The sequence below is a fragment of the Schistocerca cancellata genome, chromosome 7, assembly GCF_023864275.1.
Source record: "Schistocerca cancellata isolate TAMUIC-IGC-003103 chromosome 7, iqSchCanc2.1, whole genome shotgun sequence".
Lineage (NCBI taxonomy): Eukaryota > Metazoa > Arthropoda > Insecta > Orthoptera > Acrididae > Schistocerca > Schistocerca cancellata.
Genome location: NC_064632.1, coordinates 304,768,806 through 304,791,577, shown reverse-complemented (window position 1 = coordinate 304,791,577; position 22,772 = coordinate 304,768,806).

Here is a 22,772-nt window from a genome sequence, read left to right as displayed (position 1 = left end):
ATCACCAGATCTGTCTCCAATCGAGCCATATGGGAAATTATTGGACGACAACTCCAGTGTCAACCACAAGGAACTCCATCCCACAAACTGACATCTGGCACCTGTACAACATATTACATGGACGTTTGCATGCTTGCATTCAACATTTGGCGGTTACACAGGTTGTAAATGTACCAGCAATTCACATTGGCAATGTCTTACCTCGCGCTTACATTATCCTGTGATCTTGCACTGTTAATCAGCTACATTTCAGAAATTTCTTACCTTGTTTTTGGTATTGCGATTTTTTCCATCAGCGAATTTTGCGAGTAAAAGCCCGTCAGTCTTTTGTATTCCGGGTTTTAGATTTTATTTCCGAAAAGTAACGGAACCGAAAGCTAGAAACCAAAATACAGATGAATTAGATCTTAGATTTCAACTTAAAAACCGAAGTACGAGGTGTATTCAAGTTCTGAGGCCTCCGATTTTTTTTCTAATTAACTACTCACCCGAAATCGATGAAACTGGCGTTACTTCTCGACGTAATCGCCCTGCAGACGTACACATTTTTCACAACGCTGACGCCATGATTCCATGGCAGCGGCGAAGGCTTCTTTAGGAATCTGTTTTGGCCACTGGAAAATCGCTGAGGCAATAGCAGCACGGCTGGTGAATGTGCGGCCACGGAGAGTGTCTTTCATTGTCGGAAAAAGCCAAAAGTCACTAGGAGCCAGGTCAGGTGAGTAGGGAGCATGAGGAATCACTTCAAAGTTGTTATCACGAAGAAACTGTTGCGTAACGTTAGCTCGATGTGCGGGTGCGTTGTCTTGGTGAAACAGCACATGCGCAGCCCTTCCCGGACGTTTCTGTTGCAGTGCAGGAAGGAATTTGTTCTTCAAAACATTTTCGTAGGATGCACCTGTTACCGTAGTTCCCTTTGGAACGCAATGGGTAAGGATTACGCCCTCGCTGTCCCAGAACATGGACACCATCATTTTTTCAGGACTGGCGGTTACCCGAAATTTATTTGGTGGCGGTGAATCTGTGTGCTTCCATTGAGCTGACTGGCGCTTTGTTTCTGGATTGAAAAATGGCATCCACGTCCCATCCATTGTCACAACCGACGAAAAGAAAATCCCATTCATGCTGTCGTTGCGCGTCAACATTGCTTAGCAACATGCCACACGGGCAGCCATGTGGTCGCCTGTCAGCATTCGTGGTACCCACCTGGATGACACTTTTCGCATTTTCAAGTCGTCATGCAGGATTGTGTGCACAGAACCCACAGAAATGCCAACTCTGGAGGCGATCTGTTCAACAGTCATTCGGCGATCCCCCAAAACAATTCTCTCCACTTTCTCGATCATGTCGTCAGACCGGCTTGTGCGAGCGCGAGATTGTTTCGGTTTGTTGTCACACGATGTTCTGCCTTCATTTAACTGTCGCACCCACGAACGCACTTTCGACACATCCATAACTCCATCACCACATGTCTCCTTCAACTGTCGATGAATTTCAATTAGTTTCACACCACGCAAATTTAGAAAATGAATGATTGCACGCTGTTCAAGTAAGGAAAACGTCGCCACTTTAAGTATTTAAAACTTCTCATTCTCGCCGCTGGCGTAAAATTCCATCTGCCGTAAGGTGCTGCCATCTCTGGGACGTATTGACAATGAACGCGGCCTCATTTTAAAACAATGCGCATGTTTCTGTCTCTTTCCAGTCCGGAGAAAAAAAATCGGAGGCCTTAGAACTTGAATGCACCTTGTATAGAAAGGTGCTGCACATTTATTCTTGAAATATGTTCGTACATGCTTTATTGATAGAAGCGTTAAATACAGCCTGTATCCAAACCCAGCGCCGAAGACTTCCGGCATCACTTGTCCTAGGGGTGGGCCGGCCAGTGTGGCCGAGCGGTTCTAGGCGCTACAGTCTGGAACCGCGCGACCGCTCCGGTCTTATGACCTTAGAAGTTAACTCCCATAGTGCTCAGAGCCATTTGAACCATTTGAACCTAGGGGTGCGAAATGCTCCTAAAGGCCCAAGAATCAGCAATGATCAATGGCATGAGGATGCAGAAGGCAATGGAAACCACTGCATTAAAGACACGTAACGTGTATCCACAGGACATGTGGCCTGTAATTGAAGAAGTGTCATATCTAGCTATTGGCAAAAGACTCCGGAATAGTCCCCCATTCGGATCTCCGGGAGAGGACTGCCAAGGGGGAGGCTACTATGAGAAAAAGATTGAGTAATCAACGAAAGGATAACGTTCTAAGGATCGGGGTGTGGAACGTCAGAAGCCTGAACGTGGTAGGGAAACTAGAAAATCTGAAAAGGGAAACGCAAAGGCTCAGGGGTCAGTGAAGTGAAGTGGAAAGAAGACAAGGATATCTGGTCATATGAGTATAGGGTAATATCAACAGCAGCAGGAAATAGTATAACAGGAGTAGGATTCATTGTGAATAGGAAGGTAGGGCAGAGAGTGTGTTACTGTGTACAGTTCAGTGACAGGGTTGTTCGTATCAGAATCGATAGCAAACCAACACCGACAACGATAGTTCAGGTATACATGCCGACGTCGCAAGCTGAAGAGGAACAGATAGAAAAACTGTATGAGGATACTGAAAAGGTAATACAGTATGTAAAGGGGGATGAAAATCTAACAGTCATCGGGGACTGGAATGCAGTTGTAGGGGAAGGAGTAGAAGAAAAGGTTACTGGAGAATATGTGCTTGGGACAAGGAATGGGAGAGCAGAAAGACTAATTGAGTTCTGTAACAAGTTTCAACTAGTAATAGCGAATACTCTGTTCAAGAATAACAAGAGGAGGAGGTATACTTGGAAAAGGTCGGGTGATAGGGGAAGATTTCAGTTGGATTACATCATGGTCAGAAAGGGATTCCGAAATCAGATACTGTATTGTACACCTACATCCACATCTACATGGATACTCTGCAAATCACATTCAAGTGCCTGCAGAGGGTTCATCGAACCAGCTTCACAAATCTCTATTATTCCAATCTCGTATATCGCGCGGAAAGAATGAACACCTATGTCTTTCCGTACGAGCTCTGATTTCCCTTATTTTATCGTGGTGATCGTTCCTACCTATGTAGGTCGGTGTCAAAAAAATATTTTTGCATTCGGAGGAGAAAGTTGGTGATCAGAATTTTGTGAGAAGATTCCGTCACAATGAAAAACGCCTTTCTTTTAATGATTTCCAGCCCAAATCCAGTATCATTTCTCTGACACTCTCTCCCATATTTCGCGATGATAAAAAACGTGCTGCCTTTCTTTGAACTTTTTCGATGTACTCTGTCAGTCCTATCTGGTAAGGATCCCACACCGCGCAGCAGTATTCTAAAAGAGGACGGACAAGCGTAGTGTAGGCAGTCTCCTTAGTAGGTCTGTTACATTTTTTAAGTGTCCTGCCAATAAAACGCGGCCTTTGATTAGCCTTCCCCACAACCTTTTTTATGTGTTCCTTCCAATTTAAGTTGTTCGTAATTGTAATACCTAGGTATTTAGTTGAATTTGCGGCTTTTAGATTAGACTGATTTATCGTGTAACCGAAGTTTAACGAGTTCCTTTTAGCACTCATGTGGATGACCTCACACTTTTCGTTATTTAGTCAACTGCCACTTTTCGCACCATTCAGCTATTTTTTCTAAATCGTTTTGCAGTTTGTTTTGATCTTCTGATGACTTTATTAGTCGATAAACGACAGCGTCATCTGCAAAAAAACCGAAGACGGCTGCTCAGATTGTCTCCCAAATCGTTTATATAGATAAGGAACAGCACAGGGCCTATAACACTTCCTTGGGGAACGCCTGAAATCACTTCTGTTTACTCGATTACTTTCCGTCAATTACTACGAACTGTGACCTCTCTGACAGGAAATCGTAGATCCAGACACATAACTGAGACGATATTCCATAAGCACGCAATTTCACTACGAGCTGCTTGTGTGGTACAGTGTCAAAAGCCTTAAAGCCTTCCGGAAATCCAGGAATACGGAATCGATCTGAAATCCCTTGTCAATAGCACTCAGCAGATCATGTGAATAAAGAGCTGGTTGTGTTTCACAGAAACGGTGTTATCTAAACCCATGTTGACTGTGTGTCAATATACCGTTTCCTTCGAGGTAATTCATAATGTTCGAACACAAAATATGTTCTAAAATCCTGCTGCATATCGACGTTAACGATATGGGCATGTAATTTAGTGGATTACTCCTACTACTTTACTTGCATATTGGTGTCACCTGTGCAACTTTCCAGTCTTTGGGTACGGATCTTTCGTCGAACGAACGGTTGTATATGATCGTTAAGTATGGAGCTAATGCATCAGCGTACTCGGAAAAGAACTTCATTGGTATACAGTGTGGACCAGAAGACTTGCTTCTATTAAGTAATTTGAGCTGGTTCGCTAATCCGAGGATATTTACTTCTACGTTACTCATGTTGGCAGCTGTTCTCGATTCGAATTCTGGAATATTTACTTCGTCTTCTTTTGTGAAGGTATTTCGGAAGGCTGTGTTTAGTAACTCTGCTTTGGCAGCACTGTCTTTGATAGTATCTCCATTGTTATCGCGCAGAGAAAGTATTGATTGTTTCTTGCCGCTAGCATACTTCACATACGACCAGAATCTCTTTGGATTTTCTGGCCGGTTTTGAGACAAAGTTTCTTTGTGGAAACTGTTATAGGCATCTCGCATTGAACTTCACGCTTATTTTCGAGATTCTGTAAAAGCTCGCCAATCTTGGGGATTTTGCGTCTGTTTAAATTTGGCATGTTTGTTTCGTTGTTTCTGCAAAAGTGTTCTAAACCGTTTTGTGTACCAAGGAGGATCAGCTACGTCGTTTGTTAGTTTATTTGGTATAAATATTTCATTTGCTGCCGATACTATTTCTTTGAATTTAAGCCACATCTGGTCTACACTTCTATTATTAATTTGGAATGAGTGGAGATTGTCTCTCAGGAAGGCGTCAAGTGAATTTTTATCTGCTTTTTTGAATAGGTATATTTTTCGCTTATTTTTCGAGGATTTGGGGATTACAAGATTCAATCTCGCTACGACAACTCTGTGTTCACTAATCCCTATATCGGTTTTGATGCTCGTTATTAACTCAGGATTATTTGTTGCTAAGAGGTCAAGTGTGTTTTCACAACTGTTTACTATTCGCGTGAGCTCACGAACTAACTGCTCGAAACAATTTTTAGAGAATGTGTGTACCCGGGAGGAGATATAGACTCAGATCACAATACAGTAGGGATGAAGAGTAGGCTGAAGTTTAAGACATTAGTCAGGAAGAATCCTTATGCAAAGAAGTGGGATACGGAAGTACTAAAGAATGATGAGATACGGTTGAAGTTCTCTAAAGCTATAGATACAGCAATAAAGGAATAGCTCAGTAGTCAGTACAACTGAAGAGGAATAGACATCTCTAGAAAAGGCCATCACAAATGTTGGGAAGGAAAACATAGGTACAAAGAAGGTAACTGCGAAGAAATCATAGGTAAGAGAAGGAATTGATTGAAGAAAGGAGGAAGTACAAAAATGTTCCAGGAAACTCAGGAATACAGAAATACTAGTCGCTGAGGAATGAAATAATTAGAAAGTGCAGGGAAGCTAAGACAAAATGGATGCAGGAAAAATGTGAAGACATCGAAAAAGAAATTACTGTCGGAAGGACAGGCTCAGCATACAGAAAAGTCAATACAGCCTTCGGTGACATTAAAAGCAAGGATGATAATATTAAGAGTGGAACGGAAATTTCACTGTTAAATGCAGAGGAGAGAGCGGATAGATGGAAAGAATACATTGAAAGCCTCTATGAGGGAGAAGATTTGTCTGATGTGATAGAAGAAGAAACAGGAGTCGATTTAGAAGAGATAGGGTGCCTAGTATTAGAATCAGAATTTAAAAGAGCTTTGGAGGACTTAAGGTCAAATAAGGCAGAAGGGATAGATAACATTCCATCAGAATTTCTAAAATCATTGGGGGAAGTGGCAACAAAATGACTATTCACATTGGTGTGAAGGATGTATGAGTCTGGTGACATACCATCTAACTTTCGGAAAAGCATCATCCACACAATTGCGAAGAGGGCAAGAGCTAACAAGTGCGACAATTATCGCACAATCAGCTTAGCAGCTCATGAATCCAAGTTGCTTACAAGAATAATATACAGAAGAATGGAAAAGAAAATTAAGGATGCTCTAGATGACGATCAGTTTGGCTTTAGGAAAGGTAAAGGCACGAGAAAGGCAATTCTGACATTGTGGTTAATAATGGAAGCAAGACTAAAGAATAGGATTTGTCGACATGGAAAAAGCGTTCGACAATGTAAAATGGTGCAAGATGTACGAAATTCTGAAAGAAGTAGGGTAATATATAGGGAGAGACGGGTCATATACAATATGTACAACAGCCAAGGGGCAATAATAAGAGTGGACGACAAAGAACGAGGTGCTCGTCTTAGAAAGGGTGTATGACTAAGATGTAGCCTTTCGCCCCTACTGTTCAGTCTGTACATCGAACAAGCAATGATGGAAATAAAAGAAAGGTTCAGAAGTGGAATTAAAATTCAAGGTGAAAGGATATCGATGATACGATTTGCTGATGACATTGCTATCTTGGGCGAAAGTGAAGAGGAATTACGTGATATGCTGAGCGGAATGAACAGTATAATGAATAAAGAGTATGGCTTGAGAGTAAATTGAAGAAAGACGAAGGTAATGAGAAGTAGTAGAAATGAGAACAGCGAGAAACTTAACATCAGGATTGATGGTCACAAAGCAGATGAAGTTAAGGAATTCTGCTACCTAGGCAGAAAATAACCAATGACAGACGGAGCAAGGAGGACATCCAAAGCAGACTAGTAATGGCAAAAAGGGCATTCCTGGTCAAACGAAGTCTACTAATATCAAATACCTGCCTTAATTTGAGGAAGAAATTTCTGAGAATGTGCGTCTGGAGTACAGTATTGTATGGTAGTGAAATACGGACTGTGGGAAAACCGGAACAGAAGAGAATCGAAGCATTTTAGACATGGTGCTACAGACTAATGTTGAAAATTAGGGGTAGGCGCTCAGTCCGGAACCGCGAGGCTGCTATGGTCGCAGGTTCGAATCCTGCCTCGGTCATGGATGTGTGTGATGTCCTTAGGTTAGTTAGGTTTAAGTAGTTCTAAGTTCTAGGGGACTGATGATCACAGATGTTAAGTCCCATAGTGCTCAGAGCCATTTGAACCATTTTTTTGAAAATTAGGTGGACTGATATGGTAAGGAATGAAGAGGTTCTGCGCAGAATCGGAGAGAAAAGGAACATGTGGGAAACACTGATAAGGAGAAGGGACAGGATGATATGACACCTGTTAAGATATGAAGGAATGACTTCCATGGTATTAGAGGGAGCTCTAGAGGGTAAAAACTGTAAAGGAGGACAGAGGTCATCCAGCAAATAATTGTGGACGTAGGTTGCAAGTCCTACTCTGAGATGAAGAGGTTAGCACAGGAGAGGAATTCGTGGCGGGCCGCATCAAACAAGTCACAAATTGTTGACAAAAAAAAAAAAAAAAAAAAAAAAAAAAAAAAAAAAAAAAAAGCCTTTTGCTATAAAGAACAAAGCGCAGGTCAATTTTTACAGATCTAAGAGTTACTAAATGCTTCAGTTCTAATGTATCTGTTGTTACATATATTAGATGATGTGCTCCACCACCTCTTCTAATCTGAAATGGATCTGTTGAACTTACAGGGGCCATCTCTTACTCTACATACATAAGTAACTAAATAAAGTTTACGTGAACATCTTCCGTTTTATTTATTTTGCTCTATCATGATTTATTCCGACAGGCAAATAAAAGTCACATTGAAGACTTCAGGTATTATTTTAGAAAACAATAGTGAATTTGAAATTCTTGTAACTTTTGTCAGTGGTTGGAAACCGTAACGTAACTGACAGCGTCTTCTCACAGTTACAATCTCTCTCTTGACTGTGTTATCCTTTGTTAAGAATTGTTTGATGAGTGATGTTTAGCAGCCCCGAAAACATGTTTCACCCATTCTTAGATAATTGCGAATATTATCGGCTCCCACCTCCTTACGTAACTGAGCGTCGGTGAATTTCTTTCTTTGCATTAGCCACTTATTTGGCCACAGCTTTATTTTCTTGACGTAAGTGCCTCTATAGCACCCAAGGCAAATTCCAGTTATTGTTTCGTCGAACATAACCACATGGACTTACTATAAACGATATGATATCAGCGATAGGAACAGGGCTGCGCGGGGACCGCTGAGTGCAGTTGGTGGGCGACGCGTGTAGGCTGCCACAGAGCTGGTCTGTCGGACGGTCGGCCAATAAGTTGGTGTGTGTACAGGGGCCTTAAGCAAGCATCGAGACGCGACTTGACGCGATTTTCAACAATAAAGGGGATACTGCTGTGGCCCACACCGTTGCTCAGCGTGAGTTTGAATCGTACGGGAGGAAATATGGGATCAATATCTAGAGTCCGACTCCACCCGTCGGCTTTGAGCAATGACGTCATACCCGAGGCAAAGACGATGCATAGAGGCAGTCTTTGAAAGCGAGTGGTATCGGAAACTAGAATTTTTCCGAAGTATGAAGGTTTCCGATACCATTCAGCGAAGTTTTAAGAAAACCGTGAAGTGCGGTAAGAGCATGGAGCAACGACAGCGGTCAGAATGTAAGACACCAAACTATTCTTGGAGACTGTTTATCACGGCGTGTCCGAGGCAGTATGTTTGGAGGAAGCATGAAGTTTATAAATACTGTAACTGCAGAAAAATCGCAATACTACATGTTGTACATTTTCCTATGGAGTTTTATTCTCAAACGATTTCTGTATTAGTTCGTATCGATAATTTTCGGTAAGTGGCATGTTTCACTATGGTGTCTTAAATCACATCTTCACCATGCATATATCATGAGAAACAATGCATTTTATAAGAATTTGTGACACACTATAGACGTCGTTCATACATCAAGCTCTTTTTTCCTCAAACTAATTCACTTTTTAAAAAATGGTTGTGTTTTTAAAGTGATGAAGAGCAGTTTGAAACGTTTTTTCTGCTTACATGTAATTATCCAAGATGGTTCAGCTTGTGCCTATTATGATATAATTTCATAATCAATAATTGAATTAAAGTCGACTGCGACACTTAACCAAAAATCTTACTCAATGTCAAGTACCTTTTTGTACATAAGATATATTTTCAAAAGAGTACAATGCTGCCGAGCTCATTTCTTCCTTCGCAGTTGTGTTACAGGATTCCTGTTAGAAATCGAGAGTTCCAAGGTTGAAAAGACTGTAATACATTCCACTGTGATTGCTACCATGAACTGAAGATCGATAGAAGTAAGTTGGGTTGGGTTGTTTTGGGGGAGTAGACCAGACAGCGAGGTCATCGGTCTCATCGGATTAGGAAAGGAAGTCGAAGGAACCATCCCGGCATTTGCTTGGAGCGATTTAGGGAAATCACGGAAAACTTAAATCAGGATGGCCGGACACGGCATTGAACCGTCGTCCTCTCGAATGCGAGACCTTTGAGCTAACTACTGCGCCACCTCGCTCGGTATAGAAGTAAGTAAGATAGTAGGTTTCGTGGCGGACGAACTCATTTAGCTAATTCCCAAACTCTTTTGCTTATGAGCAACGGAAATTTTTGCCTAATACACACATTCAGTGAAATGACTGTTCCGAAAATTAGCGTTATTCTCAGCAGATACTGAAGAACAGAAGATCATGATTTACGCGTGTAACTGTAATCACAACGCATCAACTATCAAAATATTACAGATTCGCAAAATAAAGGAAAAATTTTGGAATCGGCCCGAACATTCCTTAAATATGAGACGTTTTGTACGTGACATCTCAGCTCTATTACATTTCATGAAAATTTAACTTATTTTACTTTGCTAAGATGACATACAGTTTTCAGTATGTAACAGTGGAATCAAGTATTATTAATACCACATTAATATACTTTCAAACAGATTTCGGATGCAATAGAATAAGCCTTGTAAGTTAATGCTGTATAAGGGCTGCGTAATTCTATTATTACACACGTTTTTGTATTGCATTTTGTGACTTCACATCCCTTAAACCACTGGGGAGTATGATGTCTTTAAATACAATTTGTACGGACATCAAGAGTCACTTGAGAGTGAATTAATGGTGCTGCAGATCACGTTGACCTACATTTGTTTTCGTTTTTGTGGTATCCAACAAAATGTAGGTTGACAACAGGGTACATGCGCACCGGATAGCAGCAATATATAATTTCGAATAGAGGTTTCGAAAATAAATGCGAAACCATGAAAAAATGTTTTGTTTATTTGTTTTACCTTGCACGTAGCTGTAAGACCTGACAGCACAAGTCAGATTCGGACTAGACGTCTGGAATCAACTACAGTCATCAAAGTCATCGGATTTTATTGATGAAATCCACAAGTTGGATTTGGGTAGTACTTGTACTATACTGACACGTATACTGCACTGAGACTTATAAACCGATCCAAAGCACAGGTAACACAATGCAGTCAGTATCATCAATGCCAGGGCAGTGCACTGACATTTAGTTGGCATCTCGTCTCCCTAATACCGAATCGGTAGAGGTAGTTGGGACTGCATCTGCTAATGTGTTGTACCATCTCGCTGCCAACTCTGGCATTATGCTAAATAGGCCTTGCACTATGCATTGAGGTGAGAAAAGTCGTGGGACACCTTCTAACATCGCGTCGGACCTCCTTTTTCCAAGCTAAAATATTGAGCCCTGTTGCTTCCATAGCAGTCCATAATCCTAAAGTGTTGGCGGTGCAGGATTTTGTGCACGAACTGACCTCTCGCTTATGTCCCATAAGTGTTCGATGGGATACATGTCGGGCGATGCGGGTGGCCAAATCACTCGCTCGAATTGTCCAGAATGTTCTTCAGACCTGTCATGAACAATGGCACAGTGACATGGCGCAATGCCATTTTTAAAAATTCCATCGTTGTTTGCGAACGTCAAGTTTATAAATGGCTGCAAATGGTCTCAGAGTAGCCGAATATAACCATTTCCAGTCAACGATCGCTTCAATCGAATCAGTAGACACAGTCTATTCCACGTAAACACGACCCATACCATTATAGAGACACAACCAGCTTGCACAGTGCCTTGTTGACATCTTGGGTCCATGGCTTCGTGGGATCTGCGCCACGCTTGAGCCTTACCGTCAGGTCTTGCCAACTGAAATCGGGACTCAAGTGACCAGAACACGGTTTTCCAGTCATCTAGGGTCGAGTCGATATGGTCACGAGTCCAGGAGAGGAGCTGCAGGCGAAGTCGTGCTGCTGGCAAAGGCAATCGTGTCAGTCATCTGCTGCCATAGCCCATTAAGGGCATTCTCCTAACAGATACGTTCGTCGTACGTCCCGTATTGATTTCTGCCGTTATTTCACTATTGTTGCTTGACTATTAGCACGGACAACTGTATGAAAACACCGCTGCTCTCGGTCGTTAAGTGAAGGCCGTCGACCACTTCGTTGACGAAATTCGGTGTTCTCGGCACACTATTGACACTGTGGATCTTTGAATAATGAATTCGCTAGCGGTTTCCGAAACAGAATGTCCAATGCGTCTAACACCAACTACCTCTCCGCATTTAAAGTCTGTAAAGTTCGAAATATAGCACGTACTTCAATGCGAGATGTTTTTAATAATTCCCACAACGAAACTCTGTCTCGGAATCTGCCAGAAAACCCAAAGACATTCTGGTCATATATAAAGCACACCAGTGTCAAGACGCAATCAATACCTTCACTGCGCGATAACAACTGCGAAGTCACTGATGACAGTGCCACCAAAGCAGAGTTATTAAAGACGGTTTTCCGAAACTCCTTCACCAAAGAAGACGAAGTAAATATTCCCGAATACCAATCGAGAACAACTGCGAAGATGGGAAACATAGAAGTAGATATCCTCCGTGTAGCAAAGCACCTTAAATCACTTAATAATGGTAAGGCTTCCGGTCCAGATGGTATACCACTCACGCTCCTTTCAGAGTATGCAGACACAATAGCTCCATATTCAGCAATTATATACAACCGCTCGCTCACAGAAAGTTCCGTACCTAAAGACTGGAAAGTTGCTCATGTCACACCAATACCCAAAAAGGGCAATAGGAGTAATCCGCTGAATTACAGGCCCATATCACTAACGTCGATTTGCAGTAGGGTTTTGGAACATATACTGTATTCGAACATTATAAAGTACCTCTCAGAAAACGATTTACTGACACATAGTCAGCACGGATTCAGAAAATATCGTTCTTGCGGAACACAACTAGCTCTTTATACTCACGGAATAATGAGTGCTATCGACAGGAGATATCAAATTGACTCCATATTTTAAGATTTTCAGAAGGCTTTCCACACTGTTCCTCATAAGCTTCTTCTAACCAAACTGTGTGCCTATGGAATGTCGCCTCAGTTGTGCGACTGGATTCGCTATTTCCTGTCAGAAAGGTCACAGTTCGTAGTAACAGACGGAAAGTCATCGAGAGAAACAGAAGTAATATACGGCGTTCCACAAGGAAGTGTTATAGGCCCTCGATTGTTCCTGATCTATATTAACGACACAGGAGACAATCTGAGTAGCCCTCTTAGATTATTTGCGGATGATGCTGTCATTTACCGTCTTGTAAAGTCATCAGATGACGAAAATGAATTCAAAACGATTTAGATAAGATATCTGTGTGCTGCGAAAAGTGGCAATACCCTGAATAAAGAAAAGTGTGAAGTTATTCACATGACTAATAAAACAAATCCGATAAACTTCGATTACGTGATAAGTCACACAAATCTGAAGGTTGTAAATTCATTTAAATACTTAGGAACGATCACATAGATAATGTTGTGGGTAGAGTAAACCAAAGACGGCGATTCATTGGCAGAACACTTAGAAGGTGCAACAGATCTACTAAAGAGACTGGTTACCATACACTTGTCCGCCCTATTCTGGAGTATTGCTGTGCAGCGTGAGATACGTATCAGGTGGGACTCACGGATGATACTGAAAAAGTTATGGCGAAATAGGGTGAATAGTGCCACATACATGATACGTGAATTGGAATGGCAGCCATTAAAACAAAGGCGTTTTTCGTTGCGACGGGATCTTCTTTCATGAAATTTCAATCACCAATTTTCTCCTCCGATTGCAAAAACATTCTGTTGGCACCTACCTACATAGGAAGAAATGATCGTCACGACAAAATAAGAAAAATCAGGGCGCGCACAGAAAAATTTAAGTGCTCGTTTTTCCCGCTCGGCGTTCGAGAGTGGAACGGTAGAGAGACAGCTTGAAGCTGGTTCATTGAACCCTCTGCCAGCACTTTATTGTGAATAGCAGAGTAATCACGTAGATGTAGAATCCCCGTCGTGCGACCATAATCACGTCGGAAACCATTTCACACGAATCACCTGAGTGCAAACGAGAGCTCCGCCGAGGCACTGCCCTTTTGTACCAGATACTCCCGCCATCTGTACATGTGCATATCGCAGTCCAATGATTCCTTTCATCTCAGTTACTATGGTGTTATAATGCACCCACTAAGGACGTATTCAGACTTAAATTATGTCCTACTTAACATTAATGAACTTGTTGCAAATGTTCACAGGTTTGGGACTATTTTTGATTAGTTCATTACTAGCCTTTAAAGAAATTTCCTCGTTGTCTGATTCCTTCCTCCTGCCTCAGTTTATACTATGTGCCACATAACTGTTGTGTTGTGAGTGAAGGAATTTAGTTTTTCCTTAAAAATAGAAGCACTGTAATATACTGGATTTGTGTTGGGGAGAACGGCTGTTAAAACCCGCATTCAGCCACCCAGATCCGTGTTTTTCGTGGTTTCCCTTGACCACTTAAGGTTTAGGTTCTTTTCATAAGGACACTGCCGTTTTCTTTGTTCTTTCCGAACTTGTGCTCTGCCTCTAATGACCTCGACCTCGACGGGACAATAAACCGAAACATCCCTCCTTTTTTGCAAATACGACGGGACTTCTAGAAGTAAGTTGCGCATTAACGTGGCAGGCCACATAGCTTTCACTCAATGCTGCATTACACTTCAAAGTGACACAGAGGCATAACACTATTTTTCAAGATAGACACCAAGTCTTCGTAAACAACGATCTAACGTCTTACCATTTCTGCGATTCCTCGGCAATAGAAATCCGTTTCTTGGTGAAGGTGCCATTCGAGAACCGCTGTGTGAAAGTCCTCATCGTCGAGAAACCACTTCTTTCCTCACAGATAATGTTTCAGCTTGCCGAAAAGATGGAATTCGCATGGTACTAAGATGTAGACTTCCCGACCAGCATGACGAACGTTTGTGTGGTCTTGGTCAAATTGTTGGCATCATTTCACTACTACTGGCCGCGACATTTCATTTGTTCCATGTTGTTGTTGTGGTCTTCAGTCCAGAGACTGGTTTGATGCAGCTCTCCATGCTACTCTATCCTGTGCAAGCTTATTCATCTCCCAGTACCTACTGCAACCTACATCCTTCTGAATCTGCTTAGTCTATTCATCTCTTGGTCTCCCCCTACGATTTTTACCCTCCACGCTGCACTCCAATACCAAATTGACGATCCCTTTATGCCTCAGAATATGCCCTACCAATCGATCCCTTCTTTTAGTCAAGTTGTGCCACAAATTTCTCTTCCCTCCAATTCTATTCAATACCTCCTCATTAGTTAGGTGATCTACCCATTTAATCTTCCGCATTCTTCTGTAGTACGAGATTTCGAAAGCTTCTATTCTCTTCTTATCTAAACTATTTATCGTCCATGTTTCACTTCCATACATGACTACACTCCATACAAATACTTTCAGAAACGACTTCCTGACACTTAAATCTATACTCGATGTTAACAAATTTCTCTTCTTCAGAAACGCTTTCCTTGCCATTGCCAGTCTACATTTTATATCCTCTCTACTTCGACCATCATCAGTTATTTTGCTCCCCGAATAGCAAAACTCATTCACTACTTTAAGCGTCTCATTTCCTAATCTAATTCCCGCAGCATCACCCGATTTAATTCGACTACATTCCATTATCCTCGTTTTGCTTTTGTTGATGTTCATCTAATATCCTCCTTTCAAGACACTGTCCATTCCGTTCAGCTGCTCTTCCAGGTCCTTTGCTGTCTCTGACATAATTACAATGTCATCGGCGAACCTCAAAGTTTTTATTTCTTTTCCATGGATTTTAATTCCTACTCCGAATATTTCTTGTGTTTCCTTTACTGCTTGATCAATATACATATTTAATAACATCGGGGACAGGCTACAACCCTGTCTCACTCCCTTCTCAACCACAGCTTCCCTTTCATGTTCCTCGACTCTTGTAACTGCCTTATGGTTTCCGTACAAATTGTAAATAGCCTTTCGCTCCCTGTATTTTACTCCTGCCACCTTCAGAATTTGAAAGAGAATATTCCAGTCAACATTGTCAAAAGCTTTCTCTAAGTCTACAAATACTAGAAACGTAGGTTTGCCTTTCCTTAACCTATTTTCTAAGATAAGTCGGCCGCGTGGGATTAGCCGAGCGGTCTTAGGCGCTGCAGTCATGGACTGTGCGGCTGGTCCCGGCGGAGTCCTCTCTCGGGCATGGATGTGTGTGTTTGTCCTTTGGATAATTTAGGTTAAGTAGTATGTAAGCTTAGGGACTGATGGCCTTGGCAGTTAAGTCCCATAAGATTTCACACACATTTGAACATTTTTTTTAAGATAAGTCGTAGGATCAGTATTGCCTCACATGTTCCAACATCTCTAAGGAATCCAAACTGATCTTCCCCGAGGTCTGCTTCTACCAGTTTTTCCACTCGTGTGTAAAGAATTCTTGTTAGTATTCTGCAGCCGTGGCTTATTAAACTGATAGTTCGGTAATTTTCACATCTGTCAACACCTGCTTTCTTTGGGATTGTAAGTCTGGGGGTTTTTCTCCTGTCTCAAACATATTGCTCACTAGATGGTAGAGTTTTGTTAGGCCCGGCTCTCCTAAGGCTGTCAGTAGTTTTAATGAAATGTTGTCTACTCCCGGGGCCTTGTTTCGACTTAGGTCTTTAAGTACTCTGTCAAACTCTTCACGCAGTATCATATCTCCTATTTCATCTTCATCTACATTCTCTTCCATTTCTATAACATTGTCCTCAAGAACATCGCCTTTGTATAGACCCTCTATATACTCCTTCCACCTTTCTGCTTTCCCATCTTTGCTTAGATCTGGGTTTCCATCTGAGCTCTTGATGTTCACGCAAGTGGTTCTCTTTTCTCCAAAGGTGTCTTTAGTTTTCCTATAGGCAGTATCTATCTTCCCCCTAGTGATATAAGCCTCTACAGCGTTACATTTGTACTCTTGCCATCCCTGATTAGCCATTTTGCACTTCCTGTCGATCTCATTATTGAGACGTTTGTATTCCTTTTTGTCTGCTTCATTTACTGCATTTTTGTATTTTCTCCTTTCATCAATTAAATTCAATATCTCTTCTGTTACCCAAGGATTTCTATTAGCCCTCGTCTTTTTACCTACGTGATCTTCCGCTGCCTTCACTATTTCATCTCTCAAAGCTACCCATTCTACTTCTACTGTATTTCTTTCCCCCATTCTTATCAATCGTTCCCTAATGCTTTCCCCGAAACTCTCTACAACCTCTGGTTCTTTCCGTTTATCCAGGTCCCATCTCCTCAAATTTCCACCTTTTTGCAGTTTCTTCAATTTTAATCTACAGTTCATAACCAATAGATTGTGGTCAGAGTCCATATCTGCCCTTGGAAATGTCTTACAATTTAAAAGCTGGTTCCCGAATCTCTGTCTTATCATTATATAATCTATCTGAAACCTTCAGGTGTCCCCGGACTACTTCTATATATACGTCCTTATACAGTCAGAATTTCACATTGATCTATGTGTAGTTTAGACGTCTCGCGTACGAGAGTAGTATTGTCCCGCGTACTTCATTTTTTGAGAAAGTTTGCAGTTGCCACGCCATTCCACTTGCATACTACGATGCACCTGTTATTTGTACTGCGTTGCAGAAATCCCAATTTACGTACTGTTTTCTGAGAAAGCGCCTGTTATTTCGTAGTGGTCTTAATGTGGGGCAATGAGCGTAACTTACTCCCTGAAGTCCCTACGAATATACGTTTTGAATATATACTGTCCATTTACATTAATGTGACCACCTGTCTATAGATTCTCGATTCTAGATTGGGATTAAATTCAGAGAGTTTGGTGGCCATGCGCGTATGGCAAACTCATAGTGGCGCTCTTCGAACCACGTATATACACTGCGAGCTGTGTGACATGTTGCATTGTCCTGATGGTAGTTGCCTTCTTGCCGATGAAAGACAAACTTCGTTTAGGGATGAACATGGTCCCCAAGGACAGAGACATACTTGTGTTGATCCATTGTGCCTTCTAGAATGACGAGATTACTCAGGAAATGCCACGAAAATATTCCCCAGACCGTAACGCTCTCTCCTCCGGCCAGGAGGCTTTGCTTTCAGACATTTACGCTGTAAACGCCAACAGCCATCTCTCTGATGGAGTATAAAACGTGATTCTTCTGAAAGGTCACCTGTTGCCACTCAGTGGACGTACATTTGCGGCACTGGCGTGCAAATTACAGCCAATGAACAGCAGTCAGTATGGGCGCATGAAAGAGGCGTCTGCTGCGGAGGCCCATGCACAACAATGTTTACTGAACGGTCGTTGAGGAGACTGTTGGCAGCCCCTTGTGTTCACTCCTGGGCGATCAGTTGCTCAACAGCTGCACATCTATTCGCCCGTACATATCTCCACAGCCATTGCTCACCCCTGTCACCCATGGCTCGTGGCGCACCACAGCTAGCTCGGTACTGGGCTCGAATGGCGCTTTTTGTCCATGCACGGTGTACTTTAGCCACGGCGAACAGGTTACCTGTTTCCTTCATCTCCCAGACACGCTATATATACCCTCCACTGCTACTGCAGTCACCAGCCATGTGAGTTGTTATTTCACGCCAACATTGAACACAGGTGGTGGTGCTGTTAATGTGACTGGATGGTATGTGATTATTTTTATGAAGATTTTACAGTTCAGTTTGTACTGAAATTTAAGTTAATACTCACGCGATCCTGCGATAAGTCACAGAGATCTGAGGGCTGTAAATTCAACTAAATACTTAGGGATTGCAATTACAAATAACCTAAATTGGAACGATCACATATATAGTATTGTAGCTAGAGCAAACCAAAATGGCAGAGCACTTAGAAGGTGCAACAGGTCTACCAAAGAGCCTGCTTACACTACGCTTGTCCAAAATGGCTCTGAGCACTATGGGACTTAACATCTTAGGTCATCAGTCCCCTAGAACTTAGAACTACTTAAACCTAACTAACCTAAGGACATCACACACATCCATGCCCGAGGCAGGATTCGAACCTGCGACCGTGGCAGTCCCACGGTTCCGGACTGCAGCGCCTAGAACCGCACGGCCACGGCGGCCGGCATTACGCTTGTCCGCCTTATTCTGGAGTATTGCTGTGCTGTGAGGGATCCGCATCAGATGGGACTGACGGATGACATCGAAAAAGTACAAAGAAGGGAAACTCGTTTCGTATTATCGCGAAATAGGGAAGATAGGGTCACAGACATGATACGTGAATTGGAGTGGCAATCACTAAAACAAAGGCGTTTTTCGTTGCGACGGGATCTTCTCATGAAATTTCAATCACCATTTTTCTCCTCCGATTGCGAAAACGTTCTGTTGGCACCCACCTACATAGGGAGAAATGATCATTACGTTAAAATAAGAGAAATCAGGGCTCGCACAGAAAAATTTAAGTTCTCGTTTTTCCCGCGTGCCGTTCGAGAGTGGAACGGTAGAGAGACAGCATGAAGATGGTTCACTGAACCCTTTTCCAGGCACTTTATTGTGAATAGCAGAGTAATCACGTAGATGTAGATGTAGACCTTATACCTTTACACTTATTCTGCGTGATATATTGGTTCCATTTAGACTCCGTTATTTAGGAGTCTTTTACCTATTAACACAGGTTAATTTTTTTAGGACAATCTTTTCAATGTAGTTAGCTCGGTCTTCGTTACAGAATTGTAATTGTAATTCGCACGACGTGCGTTCGGCAGATGCTTCCTGTCTGTATTCGGGAACACATCTGTAAGTTCTCGATTCCGTCTTCACCTTGTCCGTAACATTTGCTCACGTCTTGTTACTTTCGTTCTATGCTGATAAAGAAAAAAAACAAAAACAAAAAAAACCATTATGGCCATATCGTTAGAAGTGTGTTTGTCCACCTTGGGAACACAATACAGCAGGGAATCTACCCAAGTCCTTGGTGGGTCTCAGGAGGTATGTATCACCAAATGTCTACGCATAGACCTCGCATTTCCCTTAAATGACGGACTTTTGGTTTGTCGGCGTGGAGTTGGCACTACTAGCGCCCATAAGAGTTCCGTTGGGTTCGGGTCAAGCGAATTGGTGTCCAAGACATCAAGGTGGGGCTCGTCAAACCCTGTGACAAGACCAGTTACAAAGCTGGAAGATATCAAGCAGGAATAAATGCTCGTTGTCCCTTGTAAATGTTCACATCGTCAAAAGATGTCTTGGGGATTTGATTACTTCTGCATAGTTACCGTCGGTAGGCTAGAATGGAACTGTAATGCATGTATTGCAAATACTATCTTATTCTGTGATGTTTGGTTTGTCATCCTGCCTACATAGATTGTGATTATGCCTTTAAGTCTCTGTTGTAATCCCTGTGTAAATATTAACCTCTTAAAGTATGCTGGATTGCTTGGTACAGTGACTTTAATTGGCAACAACAGCCGATTTTGGTATTTGTAACATATACTGCCTGCATGTGTGGTTGCCCAATGTTGTCTCTGCAATGGAATTCTCACGCCTACAGATGATTAAAGCGACCCTGCCACGGACAACCTATACGTAAGGATTTCTGTAAACCAATGTTACCTCCAGTTGCGTGTGTATGTGTGATGGATGTCAATGTTGTATTCGCAACAGTGTGGTCCCGCCTAAAAAGTGAATTAGATTCGCCCTGCCATTGTCAACCTGTAACCTATAACCAGGAATAACACGTGAATTCATTCCCAAATTGTGCCAATGCTCCGCTCTAACTTAATCAGCATCGGTACTTGAAGTCTAATCCTAGGAAAAGTAGAACAAGTGGGTACTGGTAAGGTATTTATTTTATAAACGACTCTCAAAGAAAAATATGGAAATAAGCTCATTAACCTAAAACTGAGATTGTGAAAATGTCTATGACTTGACTCGAAGTCGCGCCCCCGTTTATACAGCTGAAACACAAAGTGGTTGATACTCACTAGCATCGAAATTAAGAAAACCTCCACCCTGGCACTAACGTAAAGAGCTCTGCGATCAAACAAATGGAATGTAACATATTTACTGTTAAAGATTCCCTGTCTGCCGAACTGTGGTGCGTATATCAGCGAAATCAGTGGTGAGAAGAGCAGTTCGGCGGCGCCGATCTGCTCTGTGCTGCCGGCTGCCGTGCAAACAAAATGCGTTGCGTAGCTAAAAATTCTGACTACACAGAGGAGGGGAAAACTCCTGGAGTCCAAGCTACCTACGTACAATGCCGGACACGGATCAAGAGTTTCACCTACTTACAGGCCAGGAACAGAGATTTGATTCAATTACTTCGTAATTCTTCAGTCTCTACAAAGAAGCGCAGGTTCGTTTCTCTGCTCACAGGAAAACGAATGATGCCGTTCCTTATAAACGTCCGTAGTAGGCAGTAATGCCATTTTTATTTAATCAAATTACAGCCTACTACAGATCATGTTTACGTTTATTAAACATCTGGAGGCTGTGGGTCACCACGAATACAAAAATTATAAAATTTAATACCGTTCCTAGTGGCGAAATCAGTACTTTGGAAATTAATCGTAAGACTGTTCACTGACGCTATTGTCTTAAAATGCTGTCCAGCAAAGTTTGTCCTATCGACGCCCGCCAGTGAGTCCACCCGCCGCACAGTGTCCTGTTTAGAGCAAACCTCGCTCATTGTGGCGAATCACGGCGCCCGTTACAAACGGAATATCTTCCACTCTACGCGCCATGAAGCTGCCCACCAACCACCTTCATCTTACACTCTTTCCGGTAGAAACATCTAGAAAAAATTGTGAACTCCGTGTACAATTCAGCAAACAGGATACGTTTCTGTATTTTTTGGCGGGAAGACGCCCTAGCGTCTGGCATGAGAAATCGTGCGACCGTTAGCTCGCATCTGCGGCAGGCATTTCCTGAGCATTCCTCCGTGCTGAAATAGGCTGGTGGCAGCGCTCGTAAGATGCTACCTGCACGATCTTATGCCTTCAGCAGCGCCTCAGCAACCTCAGAGCCGCCCCCTTCCACCTGCTTCTCGACGGGCAGCGAACGCCCGGCATTCTGCTTTCAGAGGCACACTCTGCCCCGCCTGCAGTCCTCGTTACGCGCCGCTGTGGGAGACCGCGAACGCCTGCGTTCGCCCTGTTGTCAGAGCCGGTGCGCCTCTACATAAATGTTGCTACGATTGGTTGCTCGATTTGGGGGAGGGGGCCAAACAGTGGGGTCATCGGTCCCTTCGGATTAGGGAAGGATGGTGATGGGAGTTACCCGTGCCCTTTCAAAGGAACCATTCCAGCATTTGCCTGAAGCGATTTAGGAAAATCACGGAAAACTTAAATCAGGATGGGCGGAAGCGGGTCTGAATCATGGTCCTGCCGAATGCGAGTCCAGTGTGTAAGCCAATGTGCCGTAAATGAAACAGGAATTATCAAAATTGTTCACATATAGTGGCAAAATCTTGCCCTCACTTCAGTTGAGCATATCAAACCAATCAATCCTACCGGGATACTACGAGACTCAGAAGCTGGATTCTATAAATGATTTGCTCTCAAAAAACGTGTAGCATGCAAAAAATTGTTTAAATATGAAGCACAAAGTGTCGGATTCTACCCTGGATGTAGTTCTGAAACTGGCAGAACATATCTTTGAATTTCTATAGACTCACCTTCCTTTATTACATGGATACAAAATTGGACAGACTGGCACTTTCACAGAGCAAGCTCAGTGGAAAAGCAAATAGAACTCAACATATTTAGTTAGCGTATCCACCGAATTGGAGTGGGCATACCACGTTTTAGAGTATGGAGAGCAGTTGTCCGTCACCGATGATCTGCATGTTGGGGCATTGGCTTCTGTGCAGATGATGTATGTAGTGTACCTGCAATTATGTGCTTAATCAGGTGATGCAATATGTCGTCAGCAGACTCCTAGGACTAAAATTAACTCAGTGCACGAGAGAAAACGAGTCAAGAGTCCTGTTTGCTCACGAGCCAGGAATAGAAATTCTACCCTAGTATTCCTCTGTAAAGAAGCACTTCAATGTGTGTCAGGCTCCACAGAGAGCTAAGCAAACATTACTTGTGTAAACAGAATAACATCTCTGTTCACAGAGAAACGTCTTCACGAGCCCCGTGTGTCGAAAGCAACTCTTAATCTAACCGCCAGATTCTCCACTGTAACTCTCACCAATGAAGTCTCTACGTCGATCCCCGCAGGGAAGTGTCTCTCCACACTATATTCCGGCCCTGTCCCGGACACACAGCATCTACTTCAGCGCTCAGGTGACGAATCCCAGAGGTCGTTACAAAAACATTACCCCGCACTATATGGATCATGAGGCTGCCAGCCAATCA